This window comes from Hemitrygon akajei, chromosome 27, assembly GCF_048418815.1.
Source record: "Hemitrygon akajei chromosome 27, sHemAka1.3, whole genome shotgun sequence".
Lineage (NCBI taxonomy): Eukaryota > Metazoa > Chordata > Chondrichthyes > Myliobatiformes > Dasyatidae > Hemitrygon > Hemitrygon akajei.
In genome coordinates, this window is record NC_133150.1 from 36264849 (window position 1) to 36280140 (window position 15292).

Consider the following 15292-nt stretch of genomic DNA (forward strand, 5'->3'; position numbering starts at 1 on the left):
CCATTTCAGTCCGTGTCCTCCCATAGCGCGTCCGCTTTCCGGGAGGGCTGTGTCCTCCCCTTCCACCGGGAACAAGGGTGGCTGGTACGCCGGTGGAGTTCCATCCTTTCCGGTCAAGGCTCGATCTATAGTCCCGCAACAACAACCACACGTAATAAAGATAGCAATTGAAATAGACAGTCCTAGAGCCGACTGTCCCAGAAACGCTCCCCACTTGCCAGAGGTCTTATTTAGCCAGTAGAAAATGATGCCAGTTATTGTTCCCCTCCCTTCTTACCTTTTAATGCCCTGTTGGAGACCTCGGTGACAGGGTATGGACCATGCCACCGTTTTCCGTTCTAGGTGAGCTTCCCCGGGCCTCAGAGGAACACTTCCACTCCTACCTTGATGGTGTCCGACCCCTGCGGCTGCTCACTGTTAGATTATTGAACTCGCAGTTATCAATTTTACCATATTTCTAAAAACTCTCATATACTCTGTTACTCAACACACAAATGTCTGAGTTTCGGTAACTCGAAATTGAAGTGCTCCATGGCTCCCTAGTACACAGAGAGGATCAAATATGGGACGGTCGCCTTTCAAAACCTGACCTTCGCGTGGGAGATTTCTCCTCTTAACAACCAGTCTAAGGTAGGCGCCGTCAGTATCCCTGTGTACTACGGTGTACCGCGACACTTTTCTCCTCCTCACTCCTGAGACTTTTATGCCCATCGTGGGCGGCGGGTACCCTCACTCAGAAGACTTTTCCACGGGCGGAGGATCTTCCTAAAAACAGATAAGAGTTAGTACTTACCAGTCACGATTCTGCACCGGGAATGATCTCTCCCAGGGTAATTTGGGGTTGGTGAGGGTCCGTCAGCAGACAAGATCTAACTCAGTGATTTAACTATCTAGTGGAAGTCTTCGATATAACAGGCACTTCCTGACCTTAGTCGAGCTTGCGGCCGCAAGTTGTCTGCTGTCGGACCCGCCAGCCTGTGTTGTCTCTCCCTCCCCACGTCGGGGTCACCAAATGTTGGGCTTGAAATTCTGCCCTGTATTCTTTTAGGAAGAGAGACAACTAACACCGGAATATAGCAACACGTGGCTTTATTGGCAGAATCGTAACTGGCACAGCGAATCGACGGAGTCGCTGGAGAAGGCGCGCTTTCTGGCCTCTCCTTACAATCTGCTCTTATTTATATCCCTTTTTCCCCCCACCACAATACCCCGTTACATATTAGGTAATATCGGGCACTCGTGTCCATCTATTGGCCCATAGCCAGATGCTCACGAGTTACCTGTTTCTTTTGTTTACTGTATCGCGTGACACTAATAGTATCGGTGTAGCGGGGTCCCCAGTTTCGCTCCCCCTCGCTCGCATTCCAGCTTCCTAACATGATGTGCGTTACGTGAGCCACTCCTGACCTGTAATGGCGGTCCCGAATTAACCCCGACACGAATTAACCCCAATACTAATTAACCCCAACAAGGTTGGGACCCCTGCTCTAGATGCTCCGGTTGCCTCCTGCTTTTCAAAGTTCTAAGGTAGCAGAGTGGAGATACATCTCTATCAAAGGAAGTGTAAGTCACTCCTTTCCTCTGCTAGCCTTCAGGCCACCCTTGGGCAAATGTAGCATCTGCTTAGCCCCCCTTGATTAGGATCACATAAAACCATGAGAGCAATGGTGGATGGTCATATGAGCAGCCGGTGCAAAGCACAAGTCCTGGTTTTTGCAACCACTGACAACAGACAGACAATCTCTGAAGAGTATTGATGATGACTGGGGTCACTTATCTTGTAAAGACACTGCCCAGAAGAAGGCAATGGCAAACCTCTCGTGTAGAAAAATTTGCATTGATCACCCACGTCATATGACATGACGCATAATGATGATGAGCTGGGAGGTTAATTGGCCATTGTAAATCACTTCCAGATTGTCAGAGAGTGGTAGTATCTGGGAACATGTGGAGAATAAAATGGGATTTGTCTATTATTAGTGTAAATGGGTACTAGATGGTCAGCATGGATTCATTTGGTCAAAGTGACTATTTTGACCCCAAGATATCTCATGGATTATTTCTCTTCACTGGTGTCCCTTTTGAAGTTAGAGATCTGTTGCCTTGGTTGGTTATTTCCATTGATTAACACTTTGACTGAAATGATTTTTGCCTCTCTCACTGCACTTGGCTACACCAAATTGTGCTGATATCTGTAAGCCTTGGCTTGGGATAATATTCTTAGTGGGAATTTCATAGTTCATGAATCATCTTCACACATACACCCTCTTCAAGGTATTCAGTTCAATCTGAGCTAATTTTATGTCCACTCCGTGAACAACAAAGGTCCAGTAGACATTACTCATTCTCTTAAGCCTTACACTGCTGTATCCACTGTATCATATAACATGGTTGCCACAGCTGTTTTTCAGTACTTTTTGCCAAACTTCTCACCTTCCATCTGATCAGTGGATTCTTAAAATGGTACAACTGCCATCCTAACATTCCAAGGAAGCCACCAACACATATTATCGATGTAGCCAGTAGAACTGATGTCTCTGAGCTCCAGTGAACTGAGTCCAGCCCTGGGCTCCCAATATGTTTGTATAAAGTTTGCATGTGGTCCCTGTGATTGCTTGAGTTTCCTTTGGGTACTCTGGTTTCCTACCACATCCCCAAAATGCCCATATTTTTAGGTTAATTGAGCGCAGATTTCTCATCATATAAGACAGTGATAATAAATCTGAGTCTGATACTGTAAACTGTCCCCAGTGTGTAGATGGGAAGTTGATGGGAATATGGCATGAACCATATATGTTGGTGTGGGATTAGTGCAAAGTAGGTACTTGATGGCCAATGAGCAGGCAATGATCTATGAAATCACAAAGTCCTCTTCCAAACCATTGCTACTGAGGACTGTGAATATTCCCGTTGCTCTGATAAAGAAGGGTAATTGAATTCACAACAACCTAGAGTCAAATTGTTCTCCAGGGACTGTTTATCGCTCTACAATATTTCACCCAGTCTCAGAACTCATGACATCATGGATCCATTACTTTGCCTTCCCACCTCTGTAGTTCTTTTAACAAAGGACACCTTCTGCCCCAGTCTCTCATGAACATTGTATGGTGGGACCTGTTTTCTTTATTTCTTTTTGACAAGATAAACGTGCCCAGGTCTTGGTGACACAACAATCTTTGAGTTGTGGAAAAAAGCTCTTATCATCTCTAAAGAGATAGTCTGAAGCTAAACCAGATTAATTATCACAGTCTTACATGATGTGAAAGTCGTCTTCATTGATACTTACACAATAGGACCATAAGACAAAGGAGCAAAACTATTCCAAAATGGCTGATTTATTATCCCCCTCAATCCCATTCTCCTGCCTTCTCCTCATAACCTTTGATGTCCTTACTAATCAAGACTCTGTCAACCTCCGCTTAAAAGATGCCCAATGGCTTGACCTCCGCAGCTGTCTCTGGCAATGAATTCCAAAGATTCATCACCCTCAAGCTAAAGAAATTCCTCTTCATCTCTGCTTTAAAGTGATGGTCTTCTATTATGTGTCTGTGCCCTTTAGGAAGAAACCTCTCCACATCCTCTCTTTCTAGGCCTTTCGATATTTGATGAAGAATAAGGACGATTTGTCTTGACGAAGGGTCTCGGCCCGAAACATTGACAGCATTTCTCCCTATAGATGCTGCCTGGCCTGCTGTATTCCACCAGCATTTTGTGTGTGTTCCTTTCAATATTTGATAGGTTTCAATGAGATTTTCTCTCATTCTTCTAAACTCAATCGAGGACAGGCCCAGAGCCATCAAACGCTCCTCATATGTTAACCATTTAACTACTGGGATCATTCTCATGAACCTCTGGTTCCTCTCCAATGTCACCTCATCCTTCCTTAGATAAGGGGCCCAAAACTGCTCACAATATTTCAAGTGCATTTTGACCAATGCCTTAAAATCCTCAGTCCTAGATCATACTTCAATCTCATATCTTCATATACTGAGAATTTCACCTTACCCTTGGCTCAACATCACGTAATCCTTGATTTACAAACTGTTACCCAGCATCTGGTTTACCTCCACCCAGAAAGACACAGCTTTGAACTGACTAGCTTGTCCTTCAGGCCAGTCTTCATATTCTCTCCAGATGGACTAGAAATCAACTCCATCACTTTCCATCTCCCATTTACTGAATCTGCTAGACAGAGGGAGGGAACGAGCTGCCAAAGGAAGCTACTGTAAAGAGGTGGGCACCATTACAATGTTTAAAGAATATTTTGACTAAGATAGAAAAGGTTTTGGGGGATTTGGACTAAACTCAGGCAAGTAGGACTAGGTCGGATTGACGTTGGCTGGCATAGACGATTTGGGCTGAAGAGCCTGTTTTCATGCTGCATTACTTTATTACTCTTCAGTGGAGAGGACCATCTAGCTTTGCTGTACTTTCCTCCAAACATCTCTTATCTTCGAATTTGCCATCAATTTCTCGTACACTATAACCATCAAGTTTGAGTTATAGCTGGTGATTTTGGTCAGGCGTTGTCTATGAGCTCTAGACTTGATGCTTATCTGACCAAATGCTTGTTTAAGTGGGATCTGTGCACATCACCCAGATCTCCTCATTTCTAACAAGTTTCAGAAACATAGTAATCTTACTCTGAGTATCTGATTCTATTGATGCCCATATTCACTGATCTAGCCCTCTGGACGTGAACCACAATAGATAATTGCATGCATCTGTCTCTTCTGGTAACTCAGGAATTTCTCTTTTCCAAAACTAGGAGACTTTCTCCTGTGCTGGGTCCAACACCATTTTACTCTGCCTCAACAAAAAGTGCTTGAGTTATTTCCGATGCACATCCTGACCTGCTGCAGGTTTGGTTCTTGACTTCATATAACCATATAACAATTACAGCATGGAAACAGGCCATCTCGGCCCTTCTAGTCCGTGCCAAACGCTTACTCTCACCTAGTCCCACCTACCTGCACTCAGCCCATAACCCTCCATTCCTTTCCTGTCCATATACCTATCCATTTTTTTAAATGACATTTAGATGTCACTTTCAGTGACATCTCACAGATACTTGTAAATTTCAAAGCTTCAGAATCAAAATCTGAATCAGGTTTCTATATCGCCGGCATGTGTTGTGAAATTTGTTAAATTAGCAGCAGCAACAGTTCAATGCAATACATTATATAGAAGAAAAAAAATATATAATAATAAATAAATAAATTGATTTCAATATACGTATATTGAATAGATTAAAAATCATGCAAGAACAAATAATATATATTTAAAAAGTGAGATAGTGTTCATTGGTTCAATGTCCATTTCGGAATCGGATGGCAGAGGGGAAGAAGCTGTTCCTGAAATACTGAGTGCACGTCTTCATGCTTCTGTACCTCCTACCTGATGGTGACAGTGAGAAAAGGGCATGCCCTGGGTGCTGGGGGTCCTTAATAATGCTTTTCTGAGACACCGCTCCCTGAAGATGTTCTTGGTACTTTGTGGGCTAGTATCCAAGATGGAACCGACTAAATTTCTATAAACTCAGCTTTCAGTTTTCTGACTGCCTTTTGGAGTGCATAAGACCGTGTCATTTCAGCCTTTGCACAGAATTTCTCTCCCTAAAGTGTAATCTATAAAGGATGAGATAAAGTTTTCGGTTGAACTTCTGTTGTGAAAGAGAAGCCATGAATAGGTCATAGAACAGATCTACTGGCATGTTGTTCCTTGGTTAATCACCAGGAGGAACACTCAAGGTAGGGAAGCATGAAGTGAATTAAAATATGCTGTGCTCTTTATGATAAATATGACAGCAATTGCACTGCAGATAGCAGACAATGGTAAATTCATTCCTGCGGTTTATGTCAAAACACATTCAATGAGTTTTATAATTATTGTACTTCAGCAATTCAATGATTTCTCTCCTGGCAATAATTACAGAAGCTTTGTGAATACATCCAGTCTAATTACATTTACTTGCAATCAGAAGTCACTGGATATCGAATAGGGCTGTCATTTGTTCCCCTTCCCAAAGTGTTTAAACCCTAACTTCCATCACTCAAGGCAATACAGAGAGTGATTCCTACATGCAGCAGTTTATAGAAATTTAGAAATCTTTCTTGCAAAGAAAGATGTTTGGCCAGTTTAAATGCAGGATTGATAGATTTCTGCTAATTAAAGGATAATAGTTCAATAGTTTCACTTAATATCAGAGAATGTGTACAATACACAACCTGAAATCCTTGCTCCTCGCAGATATCTGCATAATCAGAAGAGTATCCTGAAGAATGAGTGACAACAAAAACACTGCAGCCTCAAAGCCCCCTTCTTCCCCCTCCCACGCATAAGCAACAGCAAAGCATCAACTCTCCCCCTCCCACTTGCCCTCCCCATCTATTCCAGCAAAAAGCATCAGCCAAGCCCCCAAGAAAGGCCATAATCTGTAGTAAAACTAATTGTTCACCCATCAATTTGATATTCCACAGGGTCTCTCTCCCTAATAAAGGGGCAGAGAGGTGTCACACAATGAGAATGGAGACGAAAACAGGAACAACTCACCGATTACAATGTTAAAGTCTGCTAGATCATTTCTTTTGAGTTCTCCGACTTGAAAATTGGCAGCAAACTCGAGGGAGAGAGGAAGAGAAAGAGAGGGGGGAGGGGGAGAGGGGGAGAGGAGGAGAGGGGAGAGGGAGAGAAAGAAATTCACCAAGTACTGAGACCTCTGACAGCTGATTTGCTGTTCCTGATATTCCATTTTCTCTATGACACTTCAGTCAGCAACTCCACAGGGATGTGAATCCTCAGAACCCCAGAGGTGAGCTCGCCTTCTAGGCCTCACCCTTGGGTTATTGAAAAATGACCATTCGGTGAGCCCCAGAAACAGGTCCCATCGCCATAAAGAACCACAGTTGGAGTACAGGTGCAGGTCAAGGGCACTGACAGAACCCCATCCTCCCTGAGAAGGAAAAAAAGAGACATTAAAGGTAGAAATTAAGCTGTTTCCACAGATGAGCTTGAAGAAGGTGCTCTGTACCACCATTGACATTGACGCATACAGTGAAGCATGTTTGCATTAACAACCAACCCAGAAAAGGATATTCTGGAGGCGCAGCCTGCGAGCATCGCCACACATTCCAGAGCCAACATAACATGCAAACGATGTTGAGCAGAACAACACAAGTACCAACAACATAAACCACTTTGTCACCCTCCCTTCCTTCCACCCAACCTCAGACAAGCCTCCAACCCTAGGTCAAGGCACTTCTGGGTCTCCTGTCCTAGGCCCCAAACACTCACACTCAAGACATCGGGCCTCCAACTTTGGACTTCACTCCAGGAGTTGCAGATGACTGGTTTGATCTTTTGGGCCTCGACCTCTGACCCTGGTGACCCAGGTCCTAGCAGAGTTAAGTGATTAGGAGATAAGATATTGATCCCAATAAGTGGAGGAAAAGGCTTGAGTATCCATATAGCTGAATTTATTCCTGTTGCCTTGAACCACAAAACTGAGATTAGATCATTTTAGTTCAGACCCAAGGTCAGCTGAAGGATTTGTGGTACATAAAATCATAATGTCATAGAACACTACAGCACAGAAGCAGGCCCTTCAGGTCAGCTAGTCTGTGGCAAACCATTAACCTGCCTAGTTCCATCGACCTTTGTCCCACCATCGCCTTCCATTGCCCTCCCATCCCAGTACCTATCCAAATTTCCCTTAAACGTAGAAATCAAAATTGCATCCATCACATTGTGCACCCTCACCACCCTCGGAGTGAAGAGGTGCCACCTCATCACCTTAAAGATTTCACCTTTCACCATTAATCTGTGACTTCCAGTTGTAGTCACACCCAACTTCAGTGGAAAAAGCCTGTTTTCATTTACCCTGTCTATACCCCTCATAATTTTGTATACCGCTATCAAATCTCCCCTCAATCTTCTACATTCCAAGGAATAAAGTCCTAACCTTTTCAACTGTTTCCTATAACTCAGGTCCTCCAGACCTGGCAACATCCTTGTAAATTTTCTCTGCACTCTTTCAATCTTATTTACATCTATCCTGTAAGTAGGTGACTAAAACTGGGCACAATACTCCAAATTAGGCCTCTTCAATATCTTCTAAAGTTTCAGCATAAATTCCTATTCTTGTGCTCAATACCAGAAGATTCCTTCACAACCCTACCTACCTGTGGTACCTGTATCATGTAGCTCAAATTTCCGTTCTGTCGCAAAATGGAATTGAAATTGTGTCGGTTATTTATCAAAGTCCTGCTAGGAATCATTTACATATTAACAAGTATGAAATCTTCCAAAGTCGAGCAAAAGTGGGCATATGATAGAACAAAATCTTTCCCTTTTTTAATTTACGCTGCATTAATAAGCAGCCACATGGTGCTATTGATGTTAATGGGACCAAAAAATATGTCATCTGAGAAGCCTGTTAAATGTCCAATATCGTAAAATAACAAACCTTGCTCATAGCAAAGCCCAAGCTTTCATGATCTGAATATCAGATCAGACAGTATTTATTAATCCAGCTGAAAATGGATTTATCAGCTACGGTAAGCATTTCTAATCAGGGCATCTGGACTGCTACTAATTCAAAATTATGGAAAATGAATTTCATTGATGTACTCCTGTCATTCGCCGTAAATCAAAGGCCTTCTGAGATGAAAAATCATTTAATGCTTGCCTGTTAGTAAGAACTTGTACTTCTAAGATAACTAGCCTTCCAGAACGAAAGCACTTTCAGTCGCTTGCAAATTTATGTGGCCAGCACACACTCAGAGTCCACTTCATTAGGTTAACTCCTATACCAAACAAAATGGCCAGTGAGTGTATTTTTGTGGCCTGCTTCTGCTGGAGCCTATCCACTCCAAGGTTTAACGTGTTGTGCATTCGGAGATGCTGTTCTGCACACCACTGTTGTAATGTGTGGTTAATTGAGTTACCATCGTCTTCCTGTCAGCTTGAACCAGTCTGACCATTCTCCTCTGGCCTCTCTCATTAACTAGTCATCCGCGCCCAGAGAAATGCCACTCACTCGATGTTTTTCATTTCATTTAAAAAAATTTTTTTGTTTCTTTAGATAAGATTTCCTCAGAAGCTTTGCTTCAACAGCATATATTGGTCAATATTCAAGAGTTTAGGGGCTCGGAACAAACAACTGTCAAAAACTGCTTGATTTCTTACACAATTTATATAGACACGACAAATTATACGTGAATTGTTAAAACAACAACACACACAAAATGCTGGTGGAACACAGCAGGCCAGGCAGCATCTATAGGGAGAAGCGCTGTCCTGGGTCTTGGCCCGAAACGTCGACAGCGCTTCTCCCTCTAGATGCTGCCTGGCCTGCTGTGTTCCACCAGCATTTTGTGTGTGTTGTTGTTTGAATTTCCAGCATCTGCAGATTTCCTCGTGTTTGCTCCGTGAATTGTTAACATGTTTTTGAAATTCAAAATCACACACTGTTAGCAATTTCCCTCTAAATCACATGTTCCACAATTAATTTGAAAGCAATAAACTTAAAGACTACATAATGTTCAAAAAATTTATTCTCTCACATTGGGATAGTGGAAAAATGCACCAGAAAGTTGTCTTGAATAGATACTTTTGATTAGTCTGTACTAGATAGATAGATAGATAGATAGATACTTTATTCATCCCCATGGGGAAATTCAACTTTTTTTCCAATGTCCCATATACTTGTTGTAGCAAAACTAATAACATACAATACTTAACTCAGTAAAAAAAAATATGATATGCATCTAAATCACTATCTCAAAAAGCATTAATAATAGCTTTTAAAAAGTCCTTAAGTCCTGGCGGTTGAATTGTACAGCCTAATGGCATTGGGGAGTATTGACCTCTTCATCCTGTCTGAGGAGCATTGCATCGATAGTAACCTGTCGCTGAAACTGCTTCTCTGTCTCTGGATGGTGCATCACTTGACATATTCTTCATTATTTGAATGGGTTCAATCATTTCAAAATAGTGTCTTCATTTGCTTCTACTAGTTGTTTTGCAATACGTTCAGGTTCTTCTCTCTTTTTTTCTTCTGCCTCTATTCTTCTCTCCTCTTCTGCAAAAGGCTTCAAATAATCATATCGCTTTTTGCCATAAAAGATACCAACCAGCAATGCTGAGTACCTAGCCATCTTGATTAAGGGCGACAGTTGCACCAGGGGAACCATGACGGCCATCAGTAACCGAAGTCAATGTCCGCTGAAGGATAGAAGGTTCGGCCGCGTCATCGCGCTGGATGTTTTTCATTTTAACACACTCCTCTCTGTAAACTCTAGAGACTGGTGTGCATGAAAATCCCAGGCGATCAGCGGTTTCTGAGATATTCCAAGCACCCCGTCTGTCAGGATGTTCCTTCCAAGAGATGTGAGATTGTCTGGGTTTGCATTCCTTGGAGTCTGGAAGTATCAGGGGTGACATTATTGAAACCCATAATATCCTAAAGCTGCTTGATAGGAGAGCTCTGAATAGTGAAGAGTCACATAGATACGTATTCTGCTTCTGATTTATTTATTTATCACAAGTACTCAGAGCATACAGTGAAATGTGCAGTTTGTGTTAAAAATATCAAGGATGTGCTGGGGACAGCCCGCAATTCCAACGTCCTGCAAACCCAGGCGCATGATAGCTCTAAGGCTGAAGGGAGATCTGATGGAGGTTTATAAGATTATGAGAGGAATAGTTAGAGTAGACAGTGAGTATCCCAGGGTTGAAGGGTCTAATGGAGCCATAGAGTCATAGAACGTTACAGCACAGAAACAGGCCATTCAGCCCATCTAGTCTATGTCAAACCATGAACCTGTCTAGTCACATCAACCTGCATGCACTCACATTTCACCTTTCACCCTTAACTCATGGCCTTAACCCATGACAGGACCTTAACTCATGTCATGTGCTGACATGTATGTGCTCTGATAATAAATTTTACTTTGAACTTCTCATCCAACCTCAGTGGAAAAAGCCTGCTTGCACTTACCCTATCTATACTCCTCACAATTATGTATACCTCTAACGAATCTCCCCTCAATCTTATATATTATAGGGAAAAAATTAACTTGTTGCACAGTACACCGCTGGTGTTTAGAGCAGCAATGAAAGTCCTCCATCTCTGTTTGTTCTGACCATCCAGATGTATCAGGATTTTTCATTGCTCTTTCTGTAACAGTTTTGTTTGATCGTTCAAGGTTGTTAGCCCCGAACCGAACCCCCAAACCTGGAGGACCAGTGGACCTCTCTTAGTCTGTCCTCTACCCCTTAAACTCACTGGTTTGGTTAACCCTACCAAGAGTCAAAGAATAAAGCCGTGACTCCAGCCAACCTAGCTCTCCAGGTCATTGAGGAATGCCAACCTCCAAACCACGACAAAGTTGTGGCTCTCTTGGAGGTTTATGAATAAAGCCTAAGTCTATTCAACCTTTTCCAATAACTCAGGTTCTCCAGTTCCGGCAACGTCCTTGTAAATTTTCTCTGTACTCTTTCAATCCTATTTACATCTTTCCTATAGGAAGGTGACCAAGACTGGACACATTACTCCAAATTAGGCCTCACGAATATCCTGTACAATTTAAGCATAACATCCCAACTCCTGTCCTAATACATCGATTTATGAAGGCTAATGTACCAAAAGTTTTCTTTACAACCTGTGATGCCTCGTTCAAGTAGTTATGGATCTGTATTCCAAAGGCCCTCTGTTCTACTGCAGTCCTCAGTGTCCTACCACTCACTATATTACACCTACCCTGGTTGGTCCTACTGAAGTGTAACACCTCACATTTGTCTTTATTAAATTCCATCTGCTATTTTTCAGCCCAGCCAGTTTCCAACAAGCCTAGGTCCTGCTGCAAGCTTTTACAGTCTTCCTTGTTGTATCCTACACCCCTAATCTTTGTGTCATCCACAAATTTGCTGATCCATTTTACTACATTATCATCCAGATCATTGATGTAGATGACAGCAGCAGATCCAGCATAGATCCCTGTGGCACTCCACTAGTCACAGATTTCCAGGTAGAGAGGCAATCATCTACAGCCACTCTCTGGCTTCTTTTGTGACGCCAATGTCTCATCCAATTTACTACTTCATCTTAAATGCCAAGTGGCTGAACCTTCTTGACCAATCTCCCATATGGTGTCTTATCAAAGATCTTGCTAAAGTCCATGTAGACAACATCCACTGCCTTGTCTTCATCAACTTTCCTGGTAACTTCCTCAAAAAACTCTATACGCTTGGATAGACGTGACCTACCATGCACAAAGCCATGTTGACTATCTCTAATCAGTCCCTGTCTATCCAAATACTCATATATTTGGTCCATTAGAATACCTTTCAATAATCTTCCAAAGACTAATGTCAGGCTTACCAGCCTATAAATTCCTAGCTTATTCCTAGAATCTTTTTTAAACAATGGAACAACATTCACTATCCTTCAATCCCCTGGCACCTCACCTACGGCAAATGATGTTGTAAGTATCTCTGTTAGGGCCCCTGCAATGTCTGCACTAGCCTCCCACAGGGTTTGAGGAAACACCTTGTCAGGGCTTGAGGATTTATTCACCCTAATTTGCTGCAAGATAGCAAACATCTCCTCCTCTATAATTGGTATAGGCTCCATGACCTTGCTGCTGCATAGGCCTCGTTTCTTTAGAGTCTGTGTCCATCTCCCGAGTAAATAGAGTAAAAAAATCAATTTAAGATCTCTCCCATCCCTTTCAGCTTCATGTATAGATTACCACTCTGATATTCCAGAGGAAGGAACTTTGTCCCTTGCTCTTAATGTATCTGTAGAAGCGATTACGATTCTCCTTCACCCTTTCTGCTGGAACAACCTCATGTCTTCTTTTAGCTCTCCTGATTTCCTTCTTAGGCATTCTCTTGCATTTCTTAAACTGCTCAGGTACCTCATTTGTTCCTGTGTGCCTATACCTGCTATGATCTCATTCTTTTTCTTGACCAAGGTCTCAACATCTCTTGAAAAGAGCTCCATGTAGCTGTCCAGGAGTTTCTTAAAAGACCTTATCGAACATTTTTGCCAAAAGACAGCCTGTCCCAATCCACACTTACAAGATCCTTTCTGATACCATCAAAATTGCCCTTCCTCCAATTTATAATCTCAGCCCGAGATCAGACCTATCCTCTTCTATAATCACCTTAAAACTAATGACAGTATATATCACTAGATGCAAAGTGTCTCCCTACACAAACTTCTGTCACCTGCCCTGTCTCATTCCCTAACAGGAGATCTAATATCACACTCTTTCTAGTCTTTTGAGTTGGGCACACCAGAGTGCATACATTTAAGGTGAGACAGGGTAATTTCACAGGAGATGTGAGAGGCATGTATTTTACACAGTGAGGGGTGAGTGCCTGGAATGCACTGCCTGTGCTGGTGGTAGAAGCATAAGCATTAGAGTCTGAAGAGATGTTTAGATAGACACATGAGTGTGAGGGAAATGGAAAGATATGGAAATTGTGTAGGCAAAAGAGATTAGTTTAGTTATCCATTTGATTACGACATTGTGGGCCAAATGTCTTGTTCCTGTGCTGTGTTGTTCTCTGTGGTAAGTGGTGCCAAACTTTCTGGCACCAACATAGCATGCCCACACTGTTTAGTAGAACAACACAAATAGAAATTACAACGACGGAACAAAGCAAAGCAAGACAAAAGCAGCAAAAGAAAACTTCTGTCAACCTTCTAGACACTGTCCCACTCATACACACCAACTAGCCTCCAACTCCAGGGCAGGCTGTCTCCCTTGGCCCCAGTCTTAAAGTCTCACAAACACCAGGCCTCCAACTTTCAATCCCTGGCCTGCACTTCCGCACTCACAGACGTCAGGCCTCTGTCTCTGGACAAGGTGACGCAAGGGCCTCGATCATCAAGTCTCTACCTCCAGACCTATCAACTATGGCCTTTGACCTTAGGGCTTCTGCCTCTGGTCTCACTGAGCTTTGGACTTTCACTGTCAGCTTTGCCAACCTGCTGACTTACAAAATCAGAGGGTAGAGATTCTCTTGCACTTTCTGCCCCCAGGGATGGTGGAGGGCAGATCATTAGGATTTTCTTAAAGAGGAAATAGATAAATATTTGAAAGATTGAAGAATTAAGGCTTTTGGGGAAACTGGCATTGAAGAGGAGTTGTTACCGGCTTAGATCAGTATGATTATATTGAATGGTGAGTCAGGTTTGTGGGGTCTGGTGCCCAAATTCCTGCTCGCATTTTCAGGCATTTTTTGTGTTTGATTATACTATGTTATTGGTACACTTCATATCTCATACCTACATTGATACAGGCACTGTCCCACTGTGCTTTCATACGCCCTTCTGTTACCTAGAAGAGTCCCTCAACTTACTTTCAGGATTCCTGCACCTAGGTGCTTATTTGTACTGAGGAGCAAATTACTTATTTGTGCCTACAATCAGTCTATGTACAATATATAAACTTACCTATGTACAGTATATATGGCCACACTCAAACAGTGGCTAGTACATTAAATTTTATAGCATTGCTCATATATATATATATATATATACATATATATAGTTTTTAATGCTGCTTTACATACATATATATAGTGTTTTTTAATGCTGCATTAGATCAGAGTAAGAGTAACTTTGTTCTTCTTTACACTTGTGTACTGAAGAATGACTGAACAATCTTGATTTCTGAATCTTGGTTAATTGGATGGTTACACTATGTATGTGGTTATATTATATTATTAAACGAAGGCTAATTTTCATGATCCAGGTGGACAAGAGAGGTCCGTCTGATATTGTGGTGAACTACATATACCTGTCTGGACACACACTCCCCCCCCCCCCCCCCCCACCCCACTGACTGCTCCTGTGGCCCCTCCCACTGACCGTGGCTCCTCCCACAGACCCCGGTATAAAGGTGATTGAGGCCTGAGCCCTGCCCTCAGTCTCCAGGATGTAGTATGGTGTCAATTACTGCTTGTTCTTTCTTCCAGTCAATAAAACCAATATCTCGCCTCACGTCTCGGAGAGTTATTGATGGTGCATCAGATATCTACCTTGAAACAGCCTAACAATTGCAGAGACTGGAACACCATCCATAGCAAAAGTTTAAAGACACAGATTGTATTGGGTCTAGGGTTCTCCTTGTTAAATTAAAAAAAACTTTTATTCCAACAAGTGTTATAAAACTGGAAGCTGCTGCCAAGCAGCAGACACTATGGGATGCCAATCAGATGGGTTACTCAGACCTGTCTGCTTCCAAGCTGGAGAGTTGCTGAAGTCACAGTTATCCTG

General features: G+C 42.5%; 1 pseudogene; it reads right to left on the reverse strand.

Annotated features, from left to right (window-relative positions):
• Positions 1-9948: 9948 nt before the first annotated feature.
• LOC140717030 (ATP synthase subunit e, mitochondrial pseudogene) lies at positions 9949-10243 on the reverse strand (annotated as a pseudogene).
• Positions 10244-15292: the final 5049 nt, after the last annotated feature.